Below are 13,572 nucleotides of genomic sequence, written 5' to 3' on the forward strand. Positions count from 1 at the left end.
TCCATGGCGTTCAACTGCTCTTACAGGTCCTTTGCTGTCTCTGACATAGTTACAATGTCGTCGGCAAACCTCAGAGTTTTTCTCTCCTCTCCACGGATTTCAATTTCTAGTCCAAATTTTTCTTTTGTTTCCTTTACTGCTTCCTCAATTTACAGATTGAATAACATCGGGGATAGCCTACAACCCTGTCTCACTCCCTTCCCAACCACTGCTTCCCTTTCATGCCCCTCGACTCTTAAAACTGCCATTTGGTTTCTGCACAAATTCGTTCCCTCTATTTGGCCCCTGCCACCTTGAGAATTTCAAAGAGAATATTCCTATCAACATTGTCAAAAGCTATTTCTAAGCTTACAAATGCTAGAAAGAAAGGTTTGCCCTTCGTCACATAAAGTATCATTTTGCAGCCAACGGCCTTGCCGCAGTGGTAACACCGGTTCCCGTCAGATCACCGAAGTTAGGCGCTGTCGGGCTGGGCTAGCACTTGCATGGGTGACCATCTGGTCTGCCGAGCGCTGTTGGCAAGCGGGGTGCACTCAGCCCTTGTGAGGCAAACTAGGGAGCTACTTGACTGAGAAATAGCGACTCCGGACTCGTAAACTGACACACGGCCGGGAGAGCGGTGTGCTGACCACATGCCCCTCGGTATGCGCATCCAGTGATGTCTGTGGACTGACGATGACACGGCGGCCGGTCGGTACCGTTGGGCCTCCATGGCTTGTTCGGGAGGAATTCAGTTTGTTTATTATTTTTCCAGTTGCCCATTTCTCTCGAGTTGCCCATTTCTCTCGAGTTGCCCATTTCTCTCGAGTTGCCCATTTCTCTCGAGTTGCCCATTTCTCTCGAGTTGCCCATTTCTCTCGAGTTGCCCATTTCTCTCGAGTTGCCCATTTCTCTCGAGTTGCCCATTTCTCTCGAGTTGCCCATTTCTCTCGAGTTGCCCATTTCTCTCGAGTTGCCCATTTCTCTCGAGTTGCCCATTTCTCTCGAGTTGCCCATTTCTCTCGAGTTGCCCATTTCTCTCGAGTTGCCCATTTCTCTCGAGTTGCCCATTTCTCTCGAGTTGCCCATTTCTCTCGAGTTGCCCATTTCTCTCGAGTTGCCCATTTCTCTCGAGTTGCCCATTTCTCTCGAGTTGCCCATTTCTCTCGAGTTGCCCATTTCTCTCGAGTTGCCCATTTCTCTCGAGTTGCCCATTTCTCTCGAGTTGCCCATTTCTCTCGAGTTGCCCATTTCTCTCGAGTTGCCCATTTCTCTCGAGTTGCCCATTTCTCTCGAGTTGCCCATTTCTCTCGAGTTGCCCATTTCTCTCGAGTTGCCCATTTCTCTCGAGTTGCCCATTTCTCTCGAGTTGCCCATTTCTCTCGAGTTGCCCATTTCTCTCGAGTTGCCCATTTCTCTCGAGTTGCCCATTTCTCTCGAGTTGCCCATTTCTCTCGAGTTGCCCATTTCTCTCGAGTTGCCCATTTCTCTCGAGTTGCCCATTTCTCTCGAGTTGCCCATTTCTCTCGAGTTGCCCATTTCTCTCGAGTTGCCCATTTCTCTCGAGTTGCCCATTTCTCTCGAGTTGCCCATTTCTCTCGAGTTGCCCATTTCTCTCGAGTTGCCCATTTCTCTCGAGTTGCCCATTTCTCTCGAGTTGCCCATTTCTCTCGAGTTGCCCATTTCTCTCGAGTTGCCCATTTCTCTCGAGTTGCCCATTTCTCTCGAGTTGCCCATTTCTCTCGAGTTGCCCATTTCTCTCGAGTTGCCCATTTCTCTCGAGTTGCCCATTTCTCTCGAGTTGCCCATTTCTCTCGAGTTGCCCATTTCTCTCGAGTTGCCCATTTCTCTCGAGTTGCCCATTTCTCTCGAGTTGCCCATTTCTCTCGAGTTGCCCATTTCTCTCGAGTTGCCCATTTCTCGCGAGTTGCCCATTTCTCGCGAGTTGCCCATTTCTCGCGAGTTGCCCATTTCTCGCGAGTTGCCCATTTCTCGCGAGTTGCCCATTTCTCGCGAGTTGCCCATTTCTCGCGAGTTGCCCATTTCTCGCGAGTTGCCCATTTCTCGCGAGTTGCCCATTTTTTACAGTTCAGTGCGTAATCACCCCCCGTTTGGTGAAATGCTGCGCCACGTACCAAGTGTACTGGGAAAAGGAGACAGTGGCGAACTGTTAACTTCGGCTGCAGTGCTGCCAGCTAACAGCCAGTGCTGGAAGTGCACCGAGAGGCGCAGCGGCGATAACACCTATCCGAGCGGTTTATCGATAGTATCGCGATAAAGGCTGCACGTCCCGCGCCGCATGCGATCCGCTATCGCGGCCCTGCTAGTAGGCCGGGAAGCACCGTAGCGCCAGCTCGCCGCCACCGCCCGCCGTTGCCGCGCCCCGTTCTCTGTGATAGCTGCAGCTGCAGCCTGTGCCGGCATCGAGTCGTCGCCATGATCGACGTGGACCACACGCTCAGGTGAGACTCACGCTGCGCTAACGGGCCGCGCAGCTCGGACGTCACTGAAGGCCCCGCCACACCCAGGTCAACACAAGCTAATGTGCAACAGCGGACGACAATTTCGTCTGATGTAAACACGAGGGGGGCGCCAGGGGCCCTATTCTGTATCTTTCTGCCATTTCGCCGGTCGGTTCGGTACCATTTGCGGAAAAGAGAACGCCTAGTCACTAAGAATTTCAGCTGTCACTCAAGAGATCACGTAAGCAGAGCCGAACTTTTGAAATTTAATGATCTTTTAAACTCTTTAATTACGTAAAAATACCTGGTATTTTGTGAGAATATTGACCGATACTGTTTATGTTATAATCATTCACATCCGCCCCCCTCCTCCTCTCCCCCCCCTCCCCAATGAACCATGGACCTTGCCGTTGGTGGGTAGTCTTGCGTGCCTCAGAGATACAGATAGACGTACCGTAGGTGCAACCACAACGGAGGGGTATCTGTTGAGAGGCCAAACAAACGTGTTTTTAAATTAAAAGGAAGGTCAGCTTTGGCCGTAATATTGGTGTTTTATTGATAGCAGAATCGATTTTCGATCACGTAGTGATCATCTTCGGTGCTGTACAAATTAAACTCGGACACTGGTTTCTAGTTATCTATAACCAAAACTGAGAAGCGATCACAAACTTCAGTTTTGGTTATAGATAACTTGATACCAGTGTCAGAGTTTAATTTGTACAGCACCGAAGATGATCACTACGTGATCGAAAATCGATTCTGCTATCAATAAAGCAGCAATATTACGCCCAACGCTGACCTTGCCTTTTAATTTAACATATATGGTCGTTGTGCACACAGCACTCCATGGAGTCGCCAATCAATAAGCGTGTGGTTCCTGAACAGGGGCAGCAGCCTTTTCAGTAGTTGCAGGGGCAACAGTCTGGATGATTGACTGACCCGGCCTTGTAACAATAACCAAAACGGCCTTGCTGTGCTGGTACTGCGAACGGCTGAAAGCAAGGGGAAACTACAGTCGTAATTTTTCCCGAGGGCATGCAGCTTTACTGTACGGTTAAATGATGATGGCGTTCTCTTGGGTAAAATATTCCGGAGGTAAAATAGTCGCCCATTCGGATCTCCGGGCGGGGATTACTCAAGAGGACGTGGTTATCACAGATAAAGAAAACTGGCGTTCTATCGATTGGACCGTGGAATGTCAGATCCAAGAAGCTTGCACACAATAGAGTAGCATGGAGAGCTGCATCAAACCAGTCTCTGGACTGAAGACCACAGCAACAACAATCATTCACATTGTAACAATACAAACCATATTTCTAAGAAAGGAAAATAGTCTATTATGAACTCACCTTCGACCCGGATGCGTCCTGGTAATTCTTCAGTACCGTAACACAATCACTAAATCAAAGGCTAAAACCGCTCAATACGTTTAAAATAAGTGATTCTACGTGTATATAAACCACACCGAATCGAAAGAGAGGGCCATACCGAAACTGAAATCCTCTCGGTACCGTTGTCTAAAAATCGACAGGAGGACCGATCTGTATCAGGTCCCAGGAGGTTACTGGATAGGAACTTCGGGTAAAAAAACCAAAATTGATGTCACTAAACTGCTGTACCTACCTATCGGTGTGAACGATACAGAACAGAGCCCCAGCGAATGACATTCGGTGGTAATCAATTCCCAATCGCTTGTGTTAGAATGTGTTGGCTCACCTTTTGCACGTTGAAGTTCGTTTAGCGAACGGTTCGCATCCTGTTCGCTTCGGTGCTATCAGCACAGGAAGCTTTCGTCTGCTGTCTTACGTGACAAACACCCTATGGAGTTCGGCAATTTCGTTCTTGGCAAGATGGAGGACGAAAGTTTTCTTCCACGCTTAGTGGTTAGTGACGAGGCAACATTCCATTTAAATGGGAAGGTGAATCGTCATAATGTGAGAATACGGGGTACAAAACAACCACATGAAGTTGTACAACATTAGAAGGACCCTCCAAAATTTGATGTGTTTTGTGCAGTTTCACGGAGAGTTTACGGTTCATTTTTCTTTGCCGAGTACAATGTTACTGGAAGTGCATACCTCGATATGCTTGAGAACTTTATTGTCCCACTGTTGGAGACTGATTGGAACGACGTCTACTGTCTAGTCAACATGCGTTGTTATCCACACGAGTTACCTCAGCGATGAGCTGTTGTTACCAAAATAGTTTCTGGTGTGTCGGAGGAGGACCACATTGTGGCTCCGTGGTACCCGGAGGCCTCTGGCATGGGCCTTGATTGGCCACCATATTCACCAGATATGAACAGATGCTACGCGTTTTTGTGGGGCTCTATTAAATACGAGGTGTACAACATTAACCCCAAAACCAGTGCTGAGCTGAAAGGAATAACTCAGGAGGTCATCGACAGCATCTATATTCAGATACTTTCAGCGGGTCACGCAGAAATTCTCTATTCATCTGCGCCACATCACGGCCAATTATAGCAGGCATAGCGAAGATGCCATAATCTAAATCCGAATATCTGTAGTGACGTTCACTCCTTGAATAAATTGTGTGCATGCAGTGATTTGTAACTAATGTACGTTGTTTTTCATACACAGGGTGAGTCACCTAACGTTACCGCTGGATATATTTCGTAAACCACATCAAATACTGACGAACCGATTCCACAGACCGAACGTGAGGAGGGGGGCTAGTGTAATTGTTTAATGCAAACCATAAAAAAATGCACGGAAGTGTGCTTTTTAACACAAACCTACGTTTTTTTAAATGGAACCCCGTTAGTTTTGTTAGCACATCTGAACATATAAACAAATACGTAATCAGTGCCGTTTGTTGCATTGTAAACTGTTAATTACATCCGGAGATATTGTAACCTAAAGTTGACGCTTGAGTACCACTCCTCCGCTGTCCGATCGTGTGTATCGGAGAGCACTACAACATACATCGCGTTTCTACAGAATGAACTGGCAACGTTGCTCGAAAATGTCCCACTGGAAACGCGTCGACGTATGTGGTATCAGCATGATGGTTCACCTGCACATTCCGCAATTAACGCTAGGCTGACCCTTGACAGGATGTTCGACGGGCGTTTCGTAGGACGTGGAGGACGCATAAATTGGCCAGCCCGTTCTACTGATCTTACACCTCTGGACTTCTTTCTGTGGGGTACGTTAAAGGAGAATGTGTACCGTGATGTGCCTACAACCCCAGAGGATATGAAACAACGTATTGTGGCAGCCTGCGGCGACATTACACCAGACGTACTGCGGCGTGTACGACATTCATTACGCCAGAGATTGCAATTGTGTGCAGCAAATGATGGCCACCACATTGAACATCTATTGGCCTGACATGTCGGGACACACTCTATTCCACTCCGTAATTGAAAACGGAAACCACGTGTGTACGTGTACCTCACCCCTCATGGTAATGTACATGTGCGTCAGTGAAAAAGACCAATAAAAAGGTGTTAGCATGTGGACGTAATGTGCTGTTCCAGTCTCTTCTGTACCTAAGGTCCATCACCATTCCCTTTGGATCCCTACGTAATTCGGTGCTCTCCGATACGCACGATCGAACAGCGGAGGAGTGGTACTCAAGCGTCAACTTCAGGTTACAATATCTCCGGAGGTAATTAACATTTTACAATGCAACAAACGGCACTGACTACGTATTTGTTTAAATGTTCAGATGTGCTAACAAAACTAACGGGGTTCCATTTTAAAAAAAACGTAGGTTTGTGTTAAAAAGCATACTTCCGTGCATTTTTGTATGGTTTGCATTAAACAATTACACTAGCCCCTCTCCTCACGTTCGATCTGTGGAATCGGTTCGTCAGTATTTGATGTGGTTTACGAAATATATCCAGCGGTAACGTTAGGTGACTCACCCTGTATAGTTCAATAACTGTCACCCTGCACTAATATCGTTTGGGACCGCTACCTGCTGGGTATAGTGCAGCAGCAGCAGCAGCAGCTTCACGTGGCCATGGACTAAGGAAGTCGATGGAAGTTCCCTGGTTTAAATATTGAGCCACGCAGCCTCTACAGCCGTCCATAATAGCCAAAGTGCACTCGGCGCAAGATTTTGCGCACAATTACGTCCCGTAAATGGTCGGTGCGATTCGTGTCAGGCGATCGGCATGGCCAAGTCATTCGTCTAATTCTCCAGAATGTTCAAGCCAATTGCGAACAGCTATGCTCCGTTGACCTGGCGCATTGTCGTCCAGGAAAATTCCGCCCTTGTTTAGGAACGGCTGCGGATGGTCTCGAAGTAGCCGAACACCACCATTTCTAGTGAGCGGTCTGTGGACATCATATTATAAAATTTGACGGTCTACCACTCCCCAACAACTGAGCTAAGGAACAGTTTATGTGAAGTTGGGGAGAACGACAATTTTCACTACGTAAGAGTTGAACGGCGCTCTGCTTCCTTGTAACAGTGGGAGAGCATAGGTCGGTGGTAAATTCATCTTAACTTCGTAGTGCAACCCATTTTTAATTAATTTAGTGAGCCTGGACGTGGACGTGCGTTGCCGGGAAAGTGCAGCCACATTGTACGCGTCTTCTCATTCCTCGGAACACTCGAAAACAACTTCTCAGTAGCTTTTGTGGATGTATCCGTGCAGTGTGCTACTGCACACCGCTTGTAACCAAGTTTCCGAAACGTGAATTCCTAAGCAAGACGTCTGTGCGCGTAAGCATTGTGGCAGTAGGAGCAGCGAACTAGCCTCTGACGTCACAGGCGTCGCTTTACTCGAATGGAGTGCTTTACCCGGACTTTGGAATTATTGGAATTTCATTTCCGTTTTTATGAAAGGACAATGAAAGTCCAGAGGAAAACAAGCATGTTAGGAGCATAAGATGACATAATGAATCATCTAAGAGTGTTTCAAGGAAGTAGATATCACTGTTATAGTTCAATTCTTTTATCTTGGCGGCTCGCGCATGCCCGACCAGACGCAGGAGATTGCTGCGTTGCCAGTTGCACACGACGCACGCTCCAAGAGAAGCAGCGCCATAGTATAGTATAGTTCGCAGACTTACGTTTAGGGGGGAGCGCGCAGTTTATGAAGTAAATCCGCCACGGCCGCATTAAGCCTTTCGCTGCTACAGAGACGTGCTCCCCACATTTTGTCATCACTGCACTGCTCGCCTGTGCAGATACATGGTGTCCCGACTGCTTTGACACACTTACCATTCGATTTCACAAAAACTATTTGGCCCAAAAATTTGATTTTTACATATCTTCTTGACTGATACCTTCCCCCCATAAATGACTTAATTTTATTTCAATGCTCACCGGAGTAGTTGTGCAGCATCAAATGTAGTAAACCATTGCACGAAATTTTTAAGAGTTTGCAGAGGTAAAAGTCCACAGCGTATACTTTCCGTATGGTCGATTTTAGTTGCCACAACAAATTTCAAAAAATTACATTCAAACGAATAAAATTAATGAAGTAAGACACTTCGATATTGTTTTCAAATAAAGAAAATATTAAGCACCAAACAAAATTTGAACTCGTAATCTTTAGCTTAACAGCCAATCACCTTAACCGTTACGCTAACGCAGCTCGTTGTTCAATAGAAATCCTGGAGTACTTTAAAAATCACGCAAAATACCACAAACAGTGTTGGTATGACTATGAATTACTCAAGTTTCGTCGAAGTACAATAGGAAATAAACAATTACCACTGTTCTTCATTGTGAAAAAGCGGTTAGTGGGAATGAATTTCCTTGCTATCGCCTGAATTAGGTGGTTTATTGCTTGTTTGGTTTAATTAATAGAATATGAAGCAGCTAGTATAAAGAAAGCTTTTTCCAAACTTTCTATAAAAGAAAGACTGCTATCAATGCTTTTGCTCAATTACTTTATTTATGGCTGAACGTTTCTAAAACTGAAGACACTCGTCCGTGCTCTGCACTGCAGTCGTTCTCTGTTCATTGGCTGACTGTTTTTTGTGACATCAGATGCGCAGAACGAACCTAAACTCGGCCTACTCGGCTGCACGGGATATTTCGTCGCCTACTGTGTTGACTGGTGAGGGGGCGGGGGGGGGGGGGGGGGAGAGAGAGAGAGAGAGAGAGAGAGAGAGAGAGAGAGAGAGACCGACCACCAGCAGTGGAACGGCTCCTGCAGTTCTCGCCTCGTTTCACCGAGAGAGCGGCTGCTTTACCTTCTGGACACGTGATCGTGAACGTGAAGGGGAAGTGTCGGACGTGCGGTGTGACGATCTACACGTGCTGTACGGGCGAACATTGACGGCTGTGATTGCCGGCCAGCGAGCGGCGTTTCGGCCGGCCGCGCGCCGTACGTCTTCAGGTAACAGCAGACCGCCGCCACTCGCTCGCTAGTGTCTTACCGCGTGCCCGGCTGTCAGAGACTGCCGTGGGAAAGTGAGCGCGTGGGCGGGGAGTAACGCTCGCGAGGTGATGTACTGTTTGCGGAAACCGCCGTGGAAAAGCGAGAGTGAAGCATTCACCGCCACACACCTCCTGCACTCGTGTCTCTACCGCGCGTGTCGCTCCGGACAGTGTGAGAACCTGACACTGCCCGATTTCATACACCTGCACTCGGCTAATAATCACTATGGAACCCGTAGCATTCAGCATCTTTTACTCTAGTACGTACAAAGTTGGTTCGGAAGGGAGTGAGACAGGGTTGTAGCCTCTCGCCGATGTTACTCAATCCGTATGTTGAGCAGGCAGTAAAGGAAACAAAAGAACAATTTGGAATAGGTATTAAAATCCATGGAGAAGAAATAAAAACTTTGAGGTTTGCCGATGACATTGTAATTATGTCAGAGACAGCAAAGGACTCGGAAGAGCAGTTGAACGGAATGGATAGCGTCTTGAAAGGAGGATATAAGATGAACATCAACAAAAGCAAAACGAGGATAATGGAATGTAGTCGAATTAAGTCGGGTGATGCTAAGGGAATTAGTTTAGGAAATGAGATGCTTAAAGTAGTAAAGGAGTTTCGCTATTTGGGGAGCAAAATAATTGATGGTCGATGGTCGAAGTAGAGAGGATATAAAATGTAGACTGGCAATGGCAAGGAAAGCGTTTCTGAAGAAGAGAAATTTGTCAACATCGACTATAGATTTGAGTGTCAGGAAGTCGGTTCTGAAAGTATGTGTGTGGAGTGTAGCCATGTATGGAAGTGAAACATGGAAGATAAATAATTTGGACAATAAGAGGATAGAAGCTTTCGAAATGTGGTGCTACGGAAGAATGCTGAAGATTAGATAACTAGATAACTAATGAGGAGGTACTGAATAGAATTGGGGAGAAGAGTAGTTTGTGGCACAACTTCCCTAGAAGAAGGGACCGGTTGGTAGGACATGTTCTGAGGCATCAAGGGATCACAAATTTAGCAATGGAGCGCAGCGTGGGGAAAAAAAATCGTAGAGGGAGACAGATGAATAAGCAGATTCAGAAGGATGTAGGTTGCAGTAAGTACTGGGAGATGAAGCTTGCACAGGATAGAGTAGCATGGAGAGCTGCATCAAACCAGTCTCAGGACTGAAGACCACAACAGCACGTACAAACCTTACAACGTGTCACCAAAAGGCTAGAACGGTCACCCATTTGGAGTTGCTGGTTGCCTATCTAACGACTTACAGGGGCAACAGTAATCTGACTACCAGTGTTTCGCACAATATTTGACCACGTAGGAAATCTTAGAATTCTGTGATGACATTACACATTAAGAAGTATAATGTTCTGTTCAGAGATTAACACAGGAAGTTAAGTATCACAATTATTTCCCCACGGAGGTGTGATAGCACCGCTGTTGTTCCCTGAATACGTAAATGATTTGCCTACCAGGATGGGTATATATCTGCGGTTGTTTGCTGATGGTGACGTGGTGTGCGGTAAGGTGTCGAAGTTGAGTGACTGTAGGCAGATACGAGCCGAGTTGAACAAATTTCCAGTTGGTGTAATGAATGGTAGCTAGCCCTAAGTGTGGAAAAATTGTAAGTTAATGCTGGGGTACAGTATTACTAGTGTCCTGTTTCACACAGTCAAGTTTAAGTATCTGGGCAAAGCGATATGATTTGGAACTAGCATGGGAAAACCGTGGTAGGGATGGGGTGAATGGTCGACTTGGGTTTATTGGGAGAATATTAGGAAACAGTGGTTCACCTGTAAAGGAGACTGCATATAGGACGCTGGTGCGACCTATTCTTCAGTACTCTTAGAGAGTTTGGGATTCGTACAAGGTGGGATTGAAGGAAGATATCGAACCAATTCTGAAGTGGGCTGTTAGGTTTGTTACCGGTCGGTTCGAGCAACACGTAAGTGTTACGGAGATGCCTCGGGAACTGAAATGGGAATCTCTGGAGGAAAGGCGACGTACTCTCTGAGAAACACTATTGATAAAATTTAGAGAACCACCATTTGGAGCTCACTGCGGAACGATCTGATGCAGTGAACATACATTGCGCGTAAAAACCAGGAAGATACTAGAACTTAGGGCTCACACAGACAGTCGTTTTCCCTCGCTGGATCTGCGAGTCGAACTGGAAAGGAAATTACTACATCTGTATGGATACTCCGCAAATCACATTTAAGTGCCTGACAGAGGGTTCATCGAACCAGCTTCACAATTCTCTATTATTCCAATCTCGTACAGCGCTCGTAAAGATTGAACACCTATATCTTTCCGTACAAGCTCTGATTTCCCTTATTTTATCGTGATCGTTCCTCCCTATGAAGGGCGGTGTGAACAAAATATTTTCGCATTCGGAGGAGAAAGTTGGTGATTGGAATTTCGTGAGAAGATTCCGTGACAACTAAAAATAGACCCAGAAGAAGGCCGCTGCAATCGTGGCCGAAACGTTGGTTTTTCTATAGCAGCAGTAGTTTTTACATTATGACTCGGTACCAAACCCAGAACTTTTATGTCAACTAAAAAGGCCTTCCTCTTAATGATGTCCACCCCGAATCCCGTATCATTCAGTGGCAATCTCTCCCATGTTTTGCCATAATAGAATTTGTGCTGCCCTTCTTTGAACTTTTTCTATGTACTCCGTCAGTCCTATCTGGTAAGGATCCCACAGCGCGCAGCAGTATTCTAAAAGAGGACAGACAAGCGTAGTGAGGCAGTCTCCTTAGTAGGTCTGTAACATTTTCTAAGTGTCCTGCCAATAAAACGCAGTCTTTGGTTAGCCTTCCCCACAACATTTTCTGTGTGTTCCTTCCAATTTAAGTTGTTCGTAATTGTAATAACTAGGTATTTAGTTGAATTTACGGCTTTTAGATTAGACTGATTTACCGTGTAACCGAAGTTTAACGCTTTACTTTTAGCACTCATGTGGATGACCTCACACTTTTCGTTATGTAGGGTCAACTCCCACTTTTCGCACCATTCCGATATTTTTTCTAAATCGTTTGGCAGATTGTTTTGATCTTCTGATGACATTATTAGTCGATAAACGACAGCATCATCTGTAAACAACCGAAGACGGCTGCTCAGATTGTCTCGCAAATCGTTTATGTAGATAAGGAACAGCAAAGGGCCTAGAACACTACCATGGGGAACGCCCGAAATCACTTCTGTTTTACTCGATGACTTTCCGTCAATTACTGTAACCTCTCTGACAGGAAATGAGAAATCGAGTCCCATAACTGAGACGATATTCCATAAGCACGCAATTTCAATATGAGCCGCTTCTGTGGTACAGTGTCAAAAGCCTTCCGGAAATCCATAAATACGGAACCAATGTAATATCCCTTGTGAATTTCACTCAATACTTGATGCGAATAAAGAACTGGTTCTGCTACAGAAGAACGATGTTTTCTAAATCTATGTTGGCTGTGTGTGAATAGACCGTTTTCTTCGAGGTAATTCTTGATGTTCGAAGACGATATATGTTCCAAATTGCTGCTGCATATCGACGTTAACGATATGGGCCTGTAATGTAGTAGATTACTCCTACTACCTTTCTGGAATACTGATGTAACCTGTGTAACTTCCCAGTCTTTGGGTACGGATCTTTCGTCGAGCCAACGGTTGTATATCGTTGAGTATGGAGCTAATGCATCAGCATACTTCGAAAGGAACCTAATTGGTCTATAGTCTGGACCAGAAGACTTGTTTTTGTTAAGTGATTTAAGTTGCTTCACTACTCCGAGGATAATTAGTTGTTGCGGCAGATTGACGGGGAATGGATAGCTTGCCGACATAGTTTTTACTTAGGGAAAGGCAAACGGCAACGGGCGGCATCCAGCAAGGTTCTATGAGGAGTCGTGTGCTCGCCGACGACAAGCACAGGATTCAATGTTAGTAACAGTCTTCCGCCGTCTGTCTGAGACAGGGTCGTTTCAGGAAGCACGAAACCATGGAGGACGCACCCGAAATGTTGGACGCCAGATTTGGAGGAAAATGTGATTGACAGTGCGGAATGCGACCGCCGTGTCAGTACCAGGCAGTACTGACAGAACAGGGTAAGCCAGACGGCCGGGTGGAACATTCTCCGTTGACAACTGTTACTACCATTTTCACGTAGAGAGTGTGCAGGGCTTAGTAGCGGCAGACTTCGCACATCGGGAGCAATTTTGTCACTGGTTTCTTCACCAGACAACCTGGATTCTGGGATTTGTTTCATCCACACCATTTTACAGGTGACGCCACTTTAACACGGAGTGGTATCTTTAACTTTGATAGCAGTCGTCTGTGGGATTGTATGCAGAGCCCCCATGTTGTGGTGACAGCCAATCAACAGCTTCCGTGCAGCCGGAATGCGTGGTCCGGGATAGTTGGCGACAGTCTTCCTTCAACGTAAGAAATGGTTCAAATGCCTCTGAGCACTATGGGACTCAACTTCTGAGGTCATCAGTCCCCTAGAACTTAGAACTAGTTACACCTAGCTAACGTGAGGATATCGCACACATCCATGCCCGAGGCAGGATTCGAACCTGCGACCGTAGCGGTAGCGCGGTTCCAGACTGTAGCGCCTAGAACCGCTGGGCCACTCCGGCGGCCCTTCAACGTAGTCCAACAGGCCGGAAGTATCGGCAATTTTTTGCGAGTGCCTTCTCTGCTGGAAGAAGTGCGACTGATGGCATGAAGGGGTTATGTGGCTTGTACACGATAATACTCCAGCCTACTTGCCCGTTAACG

The 13,572-nt window shown here is 46.4% G+C and overlaps 1 pseudogene; it reads left to right on the top strand.

Moving 5' to 3' along the window:
* The first annotated feature begins 403 nt into the window (after positions 1 to 403).
* LOC126427475 (5S ribosomal RNA) lies at positions 404 to 521 on the top strand (annotated as a pseudogene).
* The last annotated feature ends 13,051 nt before the right edge of the window (positions 522 to 13,572 follow it).

Source organism: Schistocerca serialis, chromosome 11, assembly GCF_023864345.2.
Source record: "Schistocerca serialis cubense isolate TAMUIC-IGC-003099 chromosome 11, iqSchSeri2.2, whole genome shotgun sequence".
Taxonomy (NCBI): Eukaryota; Metazoa; Arthropoda; class Insecta; order Orthoptera; family Acrididae; genus Schistocerca; species Schistocerca serialis.